Genomic DNA, 14235 nt, shown 5'->3' with positions numbered 1-14235 from the left:
GCAACAAATAAGACTGACCGCTTTGGAAAGTTCAACTGCATTTATTGTGCGCTTTTATCGTAACACTCAATTGAACTGTAAGAGTATTATTGATTGTTCACATCAGTTCTTGGCCTGGTAGCACGTTCAGGATGTGTGCTCCTATGTCTGGGAGCTTTATTGAAAAGCTACATTTAGGGCTTTCGCCCTGCCACAGACAGTAATCAGCACTCATTTTTACAGCATGACCTTTACACTGGAAAAACAGCTCAAAACTAGATACTATATTTAACCAACCTGTGACTGCAGTAGTTTAAATAAGTAGGTCATTTGTTTTAAAGAGTGGGTGTGAACTTCATACATCTGCTAAACCCTGAAATGTGTTGTGTGTGTGTGTGCTAGGTGAATCAGTTTCACTCATAAAATGAAAACAACAGCTTCTTCAGAGTGGAAACGAAATCGGCAGAATGGAAAGGACCTGAGATTCTCAATAAATGAGGAAGGAGCACATCATACAAAGTAATACAATACACGGAACGGAAACGAAGTGTGCTTGAAACAGGTTCAAAATGATCTTTCAACATCAGACATAAGCAGGCATACTCACAGGGCATATGCTGTACACTTTCTATAGAGAGCAGGGCTGGCATTGAGCTGTGAAGGAATTGCTGTGCTTGTACACTAGTTTGAAGGTAAATACGCGCATTCACATTTATTTGGCAGTTTTTAGTCATCAGCACAGAAGTTGTGCTCTCGCATGGCCTCGTGTGTCCAGTTTACTCACATCAAGCTTAGTGTAGGAGGTGTCTGTGTACGTCACAATTTCAGGGGGATCTAGATATAATAATGCTCCCACTGTTTAGTTGCTTGAATATTTTCTTTTCACAATATAGCCACATTGTGCAAAAAAAAAAAAAGAATTAATTTACTTCAATCTAACTATCATACATTTACAGCAAATCCATTCAGGGACAATATCAAGATCTTAATGCTAGCCTTCCAACCTTGTCTTTTGACCCACACCAAACAATTAAATGAACGTGTTTTACCAACAAGCTGCATTCACAGGGCTCCAGTCAGGGGAGCGCAGGTTCACATCCTGGCTGTGCAAAGAGGGAGCTTCGCAGTGGCTGTAGTGCTCCCGCAGGTCAGGGAGTCAAAACTGGCAAAACGCTACTGGTTAGGCACCCAGTGAGCTCAAGCACACAGGCAGGGCTGGCCTTTGTCCTCCAGAGGCTGGTAGCTCACTGACATCTGCTCTCAAGTTCCTGGGTGTAAAAGAGGAAGCTGGCTTGGTCGTGGGATCGGAGGACACCCATTGAACCTTCAGTTCTGCTGAGCTGTGTGGGGAATTGCTGCAGTGAGGGAACCTAATTGGACATACTAAATTAGAATAAAGAATAATTGGGCACAAATTATATAAACACAAATGCATGTTGTATATACACGGTAGTGTGCACAATATATTCCAAAGATTACTGTAATCTCCAGCCTCGTTCCAAAGTGTCAGTGTCCCTTTTGTAATGCAGGGGCCAGAATTGAACAATCACCAATGCATTATGCAACATCGCAATAACCTCCCTTGATTTGTACACTTTTGACTGTATACTCAAGCATGGTGTTTGCCTTTGTAATTGCTTCCCCACCCTGTCGGGCTGCTGTCAAGCCTGTGACAATGCCAGGGTCTCATGAAAACTGAGTGGAGACAGAGGACAGATGGTAGGAGACACTTTTTTACACAGAGAGTGGTGAGTGTAAGGAATGGGTCATCAAACTACATTATTGATGCTAAATCATTGGCATCGTTTGAAAAAAAAAAAAAAAAAACTAGTCAGACAAATTCTGGAATTATTTTTTCCAGGAACCGAACATGCATTAATGGCCCAATGGCCTCCTGTCGTTTGTAACTTTTCTTAGGTTCTTATTATACTTGAACAATGTTTTACTACACTTGTATTGTATTGTGTTATTATACTTTTCTTAGAGTCTTATTATACTTAAACAATGTTTTACTACACTTGTATTGTGTTGTGTTATTATACAACATTATACTCTTTGCAAGGCTGCCTCTGTGAAAAGCCCTCTACAGGTATAATAAATCTATCATTCACTACCAAGGCCTTTCCTGTGCTTGGGAAAAGCTGTGCCCATGAATTAGCCTGCAGATAAGTGGAGAGGCTGATCATAGGGAAGCCATGGGTAGGGGGGCAGGATAGCTGCCCTCCCCATTAGATGAAGCCAAAAAGCAGATGGAGGCTGGGAGGAGGAGGTGAACTCTAGCGCACAGCAGAGACGTAATGGATTGAGGTAAGATATAAATCAGAAAAGGGTGAGGTTTAGAGTTAGGTTTAGAGTTAGGGTTAGGGTTAACTATTAGGGTTAGGGTTAGAGTTATATCATGCCAAAAAAGTACAAATTAAGTACATTGTAACTAAACATAATGACATTGTAATTATGTGTAAGCACACCTGTATTTATTATAATTGGAGACACTTCATGTAAAGTGTTACCAGATAATGTTTCCTGGGACATCAGCCATCCAAGTACTAACCCGACCTAGCCTTGCTTAGCCAGCAAAAACACGGATTCATTATATTATATTAATTCAGCTGAGAACTCTGTGCTGATTCATACAAAACAGCGTTTACTATTAAATATGATTACATAAATGAGAAGACAGGGAGATGACTGGATATTCCTAAATTAACAAAAGTCAGTGAACGAACATGCCGTATCTCTGCAGGGTAAAGACAGACAATAAATCGCATACCACAATACACATAATGAATGCTGAATCTGAGAAGCAGCAACATGCAAAAGATCCATGCAATGGACTTTAGCACAATTCCCGTACAAAACGTCTTTATATTGAAGCAGGAACACTATTGAAGCGAAACCTGTTTGGTATGCTATGTATTTATTTATTCACGAATCCAATACTGTTAAGATCAATTTTCTGTAGACTGTATATTTGCATTGAACTAAAGATATTAATAACCCCCTTTAAATGATTAATGTATTCTTATCAGTGGCTAACGTGAAGCAGTTTGAATTCCCTTTGATTATCCAAAATCAATTCCTGTGATGCATTTCAAAAGAAATAAATAAATGATCCCTGTTCAGGACTTTACATCTCTTCAGTTCAACACATCCTCAAGTGAAACAAGAAGAAATGAATTCCCTGTCCAGATCACCTGACATCTTCCTTATTGACATACAGAGACTTCATTCTTCAATGCACATGCTTTTGCATTCTAAGGTTCTGTTCTGGGAAGCAATACAGGAGCATGACGGAGGGGGTGAGACTGTGATTATTAGAAGGGTTGCTAATTGCACGCAATAAACAGTCACGCTAATTGGCAGTGCCTGACATTCCTTGTCCAAAAACTGACAGTGTTCTGCTTTTTAAGCAACCTCTTAAAAAGCTGTCAGTGTTGCACAAGGATTGTAGGGTGCTGCTAATTAGGATTAAGAGATACAACTCATTTGACATCAGAAGCACAAAAGCCACATGCATACCGAGCGTCTTCAAGTCCTAGCCATGTAGGGCCTTTTCACATATGGTTAGATTCTAAACCAACCAAACTGAGTTCACTTGGAAACAAACTCTGGAGGAAAATAATGAATTTCCTTTTGTTTTCACACATACATCTCAGTACAAAAGAAATCGGTTCACTTCAAAAGGACTTTTTGCTGGTTTGCTTCTAAATGTTTCTGAACTGACTGTGCTTTCACATTGCACTGAAACAGGCCAACCAAACTCCTTTTGCCCAGACGGACTGAGACGCCTCTTGAGAAGGACTCAGTTCGGTTCGATTAAAGTGAACTCTGAAAGGGAGTTATTTTGGAGCATTCACATTCATAGAGAAGTGCTTGTGTGGTCAATCGCCTGCTTTAACAGATGCGAAAGGTGAGTTCAATCGTTCACGGTGGTGCCCAGTTCGCCTTGACTTACAAATGCTGCAGACATGATACTGCTCTCCTTAGTCAATTGAATTGGCAATGTTGTCTTGGTAATTAGCATTAGCTATTCTGCACACCTGAGTTATCTCGGATCGGTCTGGAGCTAGCTGTTGTGTATACTATGTACTGAAGGAAGGTGATTAATGGAATGGTTACGTTGTTAGCGAATTGCAATGGATTAGTTTAAGATATCATCTTTGCATGTTGTGTCTGATTTTTTTAGAGCCTTTGCATTTTAGCCTCCTCAGTAATGCGCTTTGCAATTAGGGGGACAGATACCCAGATACTTTAGGAAAGTTGTGTCGCCATCCTGTTCCTGCTGCTTCCTGCTGATGAAGAGACTTGTCGGGGGAGTCTGTTCTTGATAAGGTACGTGCCTCAGAGCCATGTTAGAAATTGTCTGCATGGCTGTTTGTGTGTGGGAGGCATGGATAATGCCCTATAAAGCTACATCTCCACGCACTAGTTATTAATGCAATGTATCTTGGTTAGGAGAAGGAAGGGACAGTTTGAATCTTATTATCTCCTTTTTTTTAATGTGTTTATTCATGTTGAAAATTCCAGTCTTGTTTACTTTGCCTTTAAGACCTTGAAGCGAGGTACAGGTATGGGGTTGTTTTGCGGTACTAGTTGAGACGTGATGCTAAGTGTTCTGCGCTTGCCGGGCATGCGCAAATGATTTTAGCTCACAAAACAAGGAAACGCCAATTTGAAAGGGGTACAGTCAATATCGTCTATTTTACAGTGTAGGGCGTACTGAGTTTCACCGTTAGAGTTCTTTTTAATATGTTTTTTTTGTTTGTTTGTTTTTACAGTTCAGCAGATGTATGTGACTTTAACTGAAGAGCAACACACTGGGTTATCTAAAATTGTAAACATAAACGATTTTGTGGATGAACTAGTTTGTCTTGTTCGTAGTGATTTGTGTGTAGTTAATCACAGCACTTCTGAGTCAATGTGCCCTTAATTCGAGCCTTGTACGGCCGGAGATATCATTTTAAAAGGTGTTAAAATGACTTTTTAAATTATTATCATAATAGATGTGTATTTTAGGTACAATAGGCTTAAAGGTATGGGGCTATACTAAGATCACAACGATAACGTGTTTGTTTGTTTTGGCGGATCGATTACAGCCCTGTGTTAACTGGTTAATAAATGCTTTTCATGCTATTGTTCTTCACGCTTCTGCCGTCGTCCTTGCATGTCTTGGGTGATATCAGCAAATGTGTTTATTGGTGTTGCTTATTTCTTTTTACAAATGCAGTGTGCTGTGAGTGTATTGAACCGAACGTTGTTTAAATACAAGTACAGTCCAGGGGCAAAAAACAAACTAAATATCTGCTGAAAATAATACTGTTTCACTTGTAAACAGCTTTACATGTTATTTTATTTTGATAACACTGTTTGTTGTGCCAGCACCGTAGTGTATTTTGAAATACACATATTGTCTATTATTATTTTTTTTTAAATACATTATTAGTTTTATCGTTAGCGTTAGTGATTTTATTTATTTTATCTAAACAAAGCAAATGTAGAACAAAAATAACACATTGATTCCAGGTTCTGGAATTCGATATATCACCTACATACTCCCTGAAGCAACACTGCATTTAGTGGGTTAACACTCACAGGACTGATCAGGTGCAAATGGCATTCCTGATAGGAATCATTAATAGATCAATCTGCAGCCCTGTCTGTAATCAGCTGCAGTCAGGAGGAGAGCAAGGCAGGGGACTGATAGCACAGCATGTGTTCGCTTGGCAGGTGTTTCTTCTTCATCCAAGTCCGCACGCTCTCCCCAATGCGATGATTCGGGAGCCGTTCTTGAGGTCAATCTTTACTGTAGACTGTCACCACCAGCCTCACTCGCTGCTGTTTCCTAACCAGCGAGATTGACAAATTGGTTGGCTTGAAATCTGTTGTTTTCTGTGACCGATAGTTAGCAAACAATGCCAGGAAAAAACGCCTGTGCTTTTGTTTGTGAAATTAACGATTTTATAAAAAAAAAAAAAAAAAAAAAAAAATGTTTGGTTGTCTGCCTCCCTATTAAAACGATATACCTGATAGACAAGCCGAGAGATCTTTAACTATATAGCACAGATAGATAGATAGATAGATAGGTAGATAGATAGATAGATAGATAGATAGATAGATAGATAGATAGATAGATAGATAGATAGATAGATAGATAGATAGATAGTGCATGAACCTTTTTTCTATTTAATTTAGACAAGTTCATTCAGCTGAAATGCCTTGCGCCTATTGGGCATAGTTCATTCTTTTTAGCAATACAGTCCACGAGGCTTATGTAATAATCGCAAACAGACATCAGATTGAAATAAACAAACATTGTGCTCTCGGTTTTAGTTATATAATTCATAAAAAAAATTGTGCGGTCTACTTGGGTCCTGCACATATAAATGCAGTCTAATGTATCACAAAAGACGTGTCAACAATTAAGTATTTTTTTTAATGTGTTATATAAACACACAAATAAAAACATATATATTTTATTTCAGTTTTTTGTGAAAATCAAAACATTTCCATTACTATTGAGGGATACACAAATCGTGGGACAGATCTGCACATTGCCACGCAAACGCAAAAAGGAATCTATCTTGACATGGCATTTAAATCCAGCCTTCTTTTTTTAAAATACAATACGCGAAACTCTCATAATCGACTGCAACAGAAAATGAAATAATCTTGCATATATGCTGAGATATTGGACAGCTACACTGTTGCTACTGTATCGGGGAATATAAACCTGCCTGGGCGATACCTATATTTTAAAAGCATATGCAGAGGCAAAACTAAGAACTCCACACATCTTTCATTCTCAACCTTGTTCTGTGTCTCACATGTGTATAAAATCCTGTATCTTAATAGCCGGGATCACTGCACACAACACGCACTCCTCTTTGCGAAGTCTGAGCGCTGTGAAATCACTAAGGAGATACACCTGACGTAGCCTACTCTTGAGAAAAGAATAAACTCAATACCTGACTCGAGGAATGTCCGAATACAATGTACTACTTGAGTAACTGAAATAGAAACGAAATGCATGCCTTTGTAACGTGTATATAGGCATGCTCAATTCTAAATGTGTTGTTTTTAAAAAGCAATAAAGAAATGGAAGGAACATTCATGCTGTAAACGCAATGATACTCGATCATATTGTTTACTCCCCTCTCTGTTCTCATGGAATTCCTGGAAAGTTGCATCATAGTCGAGATGTCATTTATATTTAGGACTGTGCTTTCTTGCTTTTCCTCGAATAGCAAATTTAATGGCTTGCTAAAAATAACGAAACAAAACACTGAGGTTCAGAGCAACCTATAATAAAGCATCGAATATGGAACCCCAGGGTTCTAATGCCATGGATCAAATGATTCGCGTAACAATGCTTCTTAATAGAACCAATAACAAGCACAAAGGTTCCACAGAAAGAGTGGAGGCGGGAAATTCATTTATTTCCCAATAACAAACAGTTGTGTGGCAGCTGGACGGGCCAGCAGGCTGAGCCGGTATCATCAGGACGGAGTGTTCCGAGCTTGTGGGTGGAAGAGAGAAGCTGCTTGTGTCAGCGCTGTGTCAGGCCTGTCATATGTATGTGTGAGGTGTGAGGCCATAATAATAATAATAATAATAATAATAATAATAATAACAGAAATTGCAAGTTCTTAACTTCCCAATCTGCTTCATAACTTCACATTCTTAGCTTGGTTTTTGGCGTCGCGGTATTAAAATAATAATAATAATAATAATTGTCATATGTTGTATTACACGGTGCTCACCTATCCATATCTAAGAGGTAATAATATCGATGTGCATTGGGAGCTGTTTGCATTAATAACAGTATAGTTCTTAGTCATCGGTTCTGTATGTCTTATAATATGAGCTACATGGAAAGACACTTCCATTGGTATTAATGGTTAGTCTCTAGGCCACGCTAAAATCATAAATCTAATAGAAATGTCTTCTGTCTATACTGAACGTTACATTGAACCACGTGGTGTTGTAAAGAAAACACATTCATAAAAAGACAGTAAATATGAATAATAACGGAACATTTTTTGTCTTTCTTTTTAAATATATATCCCGAATGGCACTATGAATAGTGATGCTGATCTGTCGCGAGTCACAGTGATATTGAATGACAGCTTGTCATCATAACATAATCCTTTATCAGGTTTCTCGTTTCCAGAAAGAGCAGGTCGACATTAATTTAAAAGCGATCTACAACATGCAAATAACTTGTGCCATTCAAATCAGTTACAGTAACAGTGAAGCACACATATCACGCATGTTGAGTAACTGCCTTCAATAAAACAGACGGTACAGCTCTTTGTCAAAATGTTTATTTCTGAATGTGAATATTTCAATATGTGCATCGAAGAATATATCGAAGAATGGGCGAGGCGAGTTTGGAATCTCATGCTGGTTAAGGCCCGTCTCTGCTAGGTTTCACCCATTTAACACTGAATCTAAACCTTACTGACAGTCAGTTTAGCAACAGAAAAAAGCGAATGTTTTGAAACCATACATAAACATAAAAATAATACAAATAATATTTTCTATTTACAGGTATTTTATTTTATATCCCATTTTGTTTTATTTTAATTAACCAGAAAAAAGGCGCACTGTTCCAAGACATTATTTAACAAACGGTTCTAACACATGGCTGTGCTTTTTCAATGAAATCCATGTTTTGTTTTCATATTAAAAAGCAAACAAACGAAAAAAAAGAGTCTTCTTTTTGCTATGTGTGATGACATCATCACAAGTACCGGGAAATGAACTGTCAGTGGTAGCGCCCGCTTGATTGCACACGCGTTTTATGGCACTTTAGAGGTATGACACAGGCCCGGTTTTTGGGATGGAACCGCATAACAGTCTCGCGTTTTGATTGGTCCATGTCTGTCACATGAATATGTCGTCACACGAGTGGAAAAGCGTGCAGGCATTTTTAACATTGTGATCAGATAGAGAGAGTGATCTGCTTTCCACAACCTTACCCTTAAAATATAATGTGGTATTACACTGTACTGATATAACAAACTATGAGGAATTACTTTATATAAATTATCATGTTGTGCACGAATGTAAGAATTGGCTTTCTGTGGTGGTGTACTTTTTTCTTTCAAGTAGCATATATCTATAATCGTTTTTGCGATATATTTTAATATAAAACATATACGCTATTGCAGTTTTGTTACAGGATACATTAGTTTATCTCTAATGTAATCACAGTTTTACATATAGACTGCCCCTGTTTTCATTTACGTCCCAAATTCTGGGCCGCTTTGCTTTTCAGATAATGTCCCAAATTCTGGGCCGCTTTGGTTTTTAGATAACGTCCCAAATTCTGGGCAGCCTTGGTTTTTAGATAACGTCCCAAATTCTGGGCCGCTTTGGTTTTTAGATAACGTCCCAAATTCTGGGCCGCTTTGGTTTTTAGATAACATCCCAAATTCTGGGCCGTTTTGCATTTCCGAATTCAGCCCAGTTTTGGGGAATCAGCTGACAGCCGAGTTTCTAAGTCATGTATGCACAGTTTACCATAAACTGGATCGTGAATTCATTTGAGAGTAACCCTTAGTACATTAATCAAAGTTCATGTATTTTTTACTCTCCCCAGAAATCTTTTTTTTAATGAAAAAAACAAAAATGTAAATGTTAAAAAACGTATTTCTTATTACATGAAGAAACTACATTGCACTGAAATAGATACATGAAAATTAATTTAAGCAGTCGTTTTCCTTTATTAAAGGCTAATATTAAAACACATTTTTGGGAAGGAACATGGTATTCCGAAAAAAGGACATCTCGTTTTCTTATGTAACGTCCATCAATATATTGTAGTGTTTCAGGTTCTTTTTGGACAGAAATGAGACTACAACTGTGAGCAGATGAAGGCCGTTTATTTTGACAATAATTAAATAATCACAAAATAAAATCAGAAAGTGAGGGAAAGGAGACTGGGAGTCGAAAGTGAAAATAAATGATTGTAGTAATTTTTATTTTACCCTACCCTTCCCAGTCTTTTCCTCGCCCCTCTTGTGCGCAAAACCTGAACTCCAATTCCCCTCCACACACGTGTACCACCATGCAACCCTGGCACGCACACACCACCATGCAACCCCTGCCGCATACACCCACCATGCAACCCCTGCACGCATACACCCACCATGCAACCCCTGCACGCACACACCACCATGCAACCCCTGCACGCATACACCCACCATGCAACCCCTGCACGCATACACCCACCATGCAACCCCTGCACGCATACACCCACTGTAGCAATTCTTTGCAAAATATATTTTCGGGTATTCAGCCCCATTCATGTCTATGGCAGTGTTATAAAACACATTTTCAGGCATATCTCTCGAACCCGAGCACGTAGAACCACCATTCAAAGTGATATAGACTCAGGGGAGCACCTCGAACCACCCCCTAAAAAGGTGTGGTGGTTCACCCAAAAACTCATGTCATGACGAAAAAATTCACTTTGCCAAGCCGTCCTGGCATTTGAACCATGAAAATGGTGACTCCTTATGCGGGGCCCCATGGGGCCCCAACGCAAAAAAAAAATCAAGTTCCTAACCCCCACAGAACCTGAGATACGCCCTGTCAAAAATGTCAAAAAACTACCCTTTTCGGGGTCATATCTCCATGACCCCGGGGCCTAGAAACCGGGTTGAACTTCCTAGGGTCATGTCTGGGGGCCCTCTTTCACAGGGAGCCACCCGTTTTCAAATGCTACATTTTCAACAAATTTTCACATTTTCAGCATGATGGCATGTCAAGGTTGCATTTCCAATAGCTTTTGAGCTCCAGGTTGGCAAAAAAAAGTCTAAACTGGTGTCCTTTCTAGCTGGGGACACGTCACTTGGAGGGATCGACAGGGGCCCCGAGGTGGACCTCTATACCGATTTTCAAGTCTTGGGGACCCCCGGAACCCGAGATACAGCACCCTGAAAAATGTCTATGGGAAATCCCATTATAAAACCCCTTTGGGGCAACGCCCACCATCTGGCGGTGGGGTGGCGTTTGAACCCGTGGCTGATGTCTTTCTTTAGCTAAGACTCTTGTGCACGCAAAGAATGTCCTTCTGAGTTTGTTGGCCCAGGGGTCGTGGAGATACGGGTACGATAAGAGACCACCCCCTTCCCTATGGCAAATCCCATTATAAAAACACCATCGGGGTAAGGCTCAGCTAATGGCGGTCGTGGGTCTTACGAACTCGAAGGAACCCATTTTCTTTAGCTAAGATTGTTGTGCATCTAAAAAGAGTACAGAAGCACCAATTTAAGTCCATTCCAAGTGTTTTGTGATCACAGTATCAGCCTGAGTGTATCGGAGCACAGTTTTGCACCAAAAGCGAGGGGAGGCGAAAAAAAGCACTATATACCCTATTCTTTAAGATATCACTTTGCAGTGCAAATTTGAGGAACGCAACCACTTAGCTACTTGCAAATTGGTACTGCAATTTAAAGGCCTGTAGTGTCAGACTGGTAGTGCCTAACTGATTCAAGTGTTTTTGGAATGATTCTTGCAAAGACTGATTTATAAGTAAAAAGAGAGATTGACAAACAGCATTTTGCTTTATATGCAGAAACGGGCAACTACAAGAGGGTGTCAAACAAGCTGTGAATGTCCCAGGAGGCTACAGAGTACCTCTGAGTATGAATCCAGATGCTCGCAGTACCTGTTCTTAGATGTCCGAAACCACTGTATCGCTGTATAACTGTATACCCTATAAATATCACTTTTTATTGTGTATTTGAGGAACACAACCAATTACAAACTTCATTTGAATTGCTGTGCTATCAGAATATCAGTGTATAACTTTGCTGGGTATTGCAGTGTATGCTGGGTATCAAAAGGCCTTCAAACTTTTACAAAAGGCCGTCAAAGTTACAAAAAAATAGGTGTGCTCTTAACCCAATACTTGTCTTTTTAATTCTGTGCATCCAAATACTTGTAGTTAAAAGTTTTAAGAATTAAGCTTACTGTTTGTTGTTCTGTCCTAAACCAGCAGTTTGTCACCCAGATTTATTAAATAAACGGGGTGGGTCGGGGGGGGTGGGGGGGGGGGTCATCAGATTATTCTCCATTTTATTGTAACTGAGGTACCGTTCAGTTGCGCGAAAATTGTAAAGGGGTACTCGAGCTGAAACCTCCAGATAGAAGGGGTACAGTTTCAAAAAAAGGTTGAAAACCCCTGACCTACAGTATAAATGATCAGGAATAGATAAGGGAAATGCTGACTAATACAATACAATAGGATTTATTTGAAGTTGTTGAAGGGCACTGGTCTCTTAAACCCAGAAGTTCTGATAAACCCCTATGCCTCACTATATATTGATGGACATTACATAAGCAAATGAGATGACCTTTTTTTTTTTTTGGTATACCATGTTCCTAAATGTTTTCTGAGGAGAGTAAAAAATACATTAACTTTGATTCATGTACTCTTAAATGAATTAACGGTCCCGTTTATGGTAAACTGTGCATGCATGACTTAGAAACTCGGCTGTCACCTAAGCAGAATATCTCAAAAACTGGCCTGAATTCGGAAATGCAGAATTCGGAACGTTATCTGAAAACCAGAGCAGCCCAGAAATTGGGATGTTATCAAAGCGGCCCAGAATTTGGGACGTTATCTAAAAACCAAAGCGGCCCAGAATTTGGGATGTTATCTGCAAACCAAATCGGCCCAGAATTTGGGACATTATCTGAAAAGTAAAGCGGCCAAGAATTTGGGACGTAAATGAAAACAGGGGCAGTCTATATGTAAAACTGTGATTACATTAGAGATAAACTAATGTATCCTGTAACAAAACTGCAATAGCGTATATGTTTTATATTAAAATATATCGCAAAAACGATTATAGATATATGCTACTTGAAAGAAAAATGTACACCACCACAGAAAGCCAATTCTTACATTCGTGCACAACATGATAATTTATATAAAGTAATTCCTCATAGTTTGTTATATCAGTACAGTGTAATACCACATTATATTTTAAGGGTAAGGTTGTGGAAAGCAGATCACTCTCTCTATCTGATCACAATGTTAAAAATGCCTGCACGCTTTTCCACTCGTGTGACGACGTATTCATGTGACAGACATGGACCAATCAAAACGCGAGACTGTTATGCGGTTCCATCCCAAAAACCGGGCCTGTGTCATACCTCGCACTTTAGCAAGAATTAACCAACTAATACAGCGGGCCCAACGAGAACGGTGTATATCCACAGGGTGCACTGCGGACAAGTGTAAGCATATCCAATAGAACAGCTCGGTCCAGCGTCACGTCATGCACAAGTCTGTATATAAAGTGCACATGTTTGGGTGTAAACTAATTAACATTTAAATTTTATTTGGGAGCCGCACACCCCGAAGGAGGACACATTCACCTGCGAAGCTCTGGTTCGTGGGCCGAGAATACAGTATTGGAACCTGTGCCTTTTAAAAGCAAATCACATTCTTGTCATTACCAAAGGTTCACTACATTGCTGCAATTCGGTGTAACAGATTCGCTCCCGGTATTACGCAGCCATTTATTGCAGCATATTATACAAGACCATGATGTATGCACAGCCAAATGCAACACCATGAGACACCGTCACCAGCAACTCCATGTCTAGTACATCCGTCACATACTGCGCTCAGAGGACAACCTGCGCCGTCAACGACAACAAAACACTAGCATTTAACATCAAGCAAGGAAGCTACCAGGGAAAACAATAATGCAGGTCTTTTCGTATAATACAAAAATCCTTCTTGACGGCCCCACTCCAAGCTCTCTGTGCCACGGAAGTAAACACAATCTAAAATGATTACAAAAAAAACAAATCGATACACATGTAAAGATTAATATCTGTGTAATATAAAGGCAGTACATATCCGTGTGTAAAACCAGCCGTGTGTGTTCTGTATATGTTGTGGCAATGGGTTTATTATGGGCAAGCATTAAAACATACCCAGTGCTTATGTCACAGAATAGCAAATTAGTTCTGAGAATTTAGAGGCTGGGCTTAAAGTTCAGTGGCTACGTCAAGTGTTATTCTGCCCACGTGACCGTCCAGAACTGGGAGCAACCACCAGAAAGGGGTATTTGGAGATTAGCGACAGCTATTTTTCTTATATTTTTACAGAATATCTGCGGAAATACAAGGATTTTTTAAATTTTATTTCTTTCCCTCATGAGGTGTTTATTTAAACCGCATACGAGACTCTGAAATTGTTTTCCCAGATCGTTGTTAAAACACCTCATG

This window comes from Acipenser ruthenus, chromosome 12 (genome assembly GCF_902713425.1).
Source record: "Acipenser ruthenus chromosome 12, fAciRut3.2 maternal haplotype, whole genome shotgun sequence".
Taxonomy (NCBI): Eukaryota; Metazoa; Chordata; class Actinopteri; order Acipenseriformes; family Acipenseridae; genus Acipenser; species Acipenser ruthenus.
Note: the sequence above shows the minus strand (reverse complement) of the source record.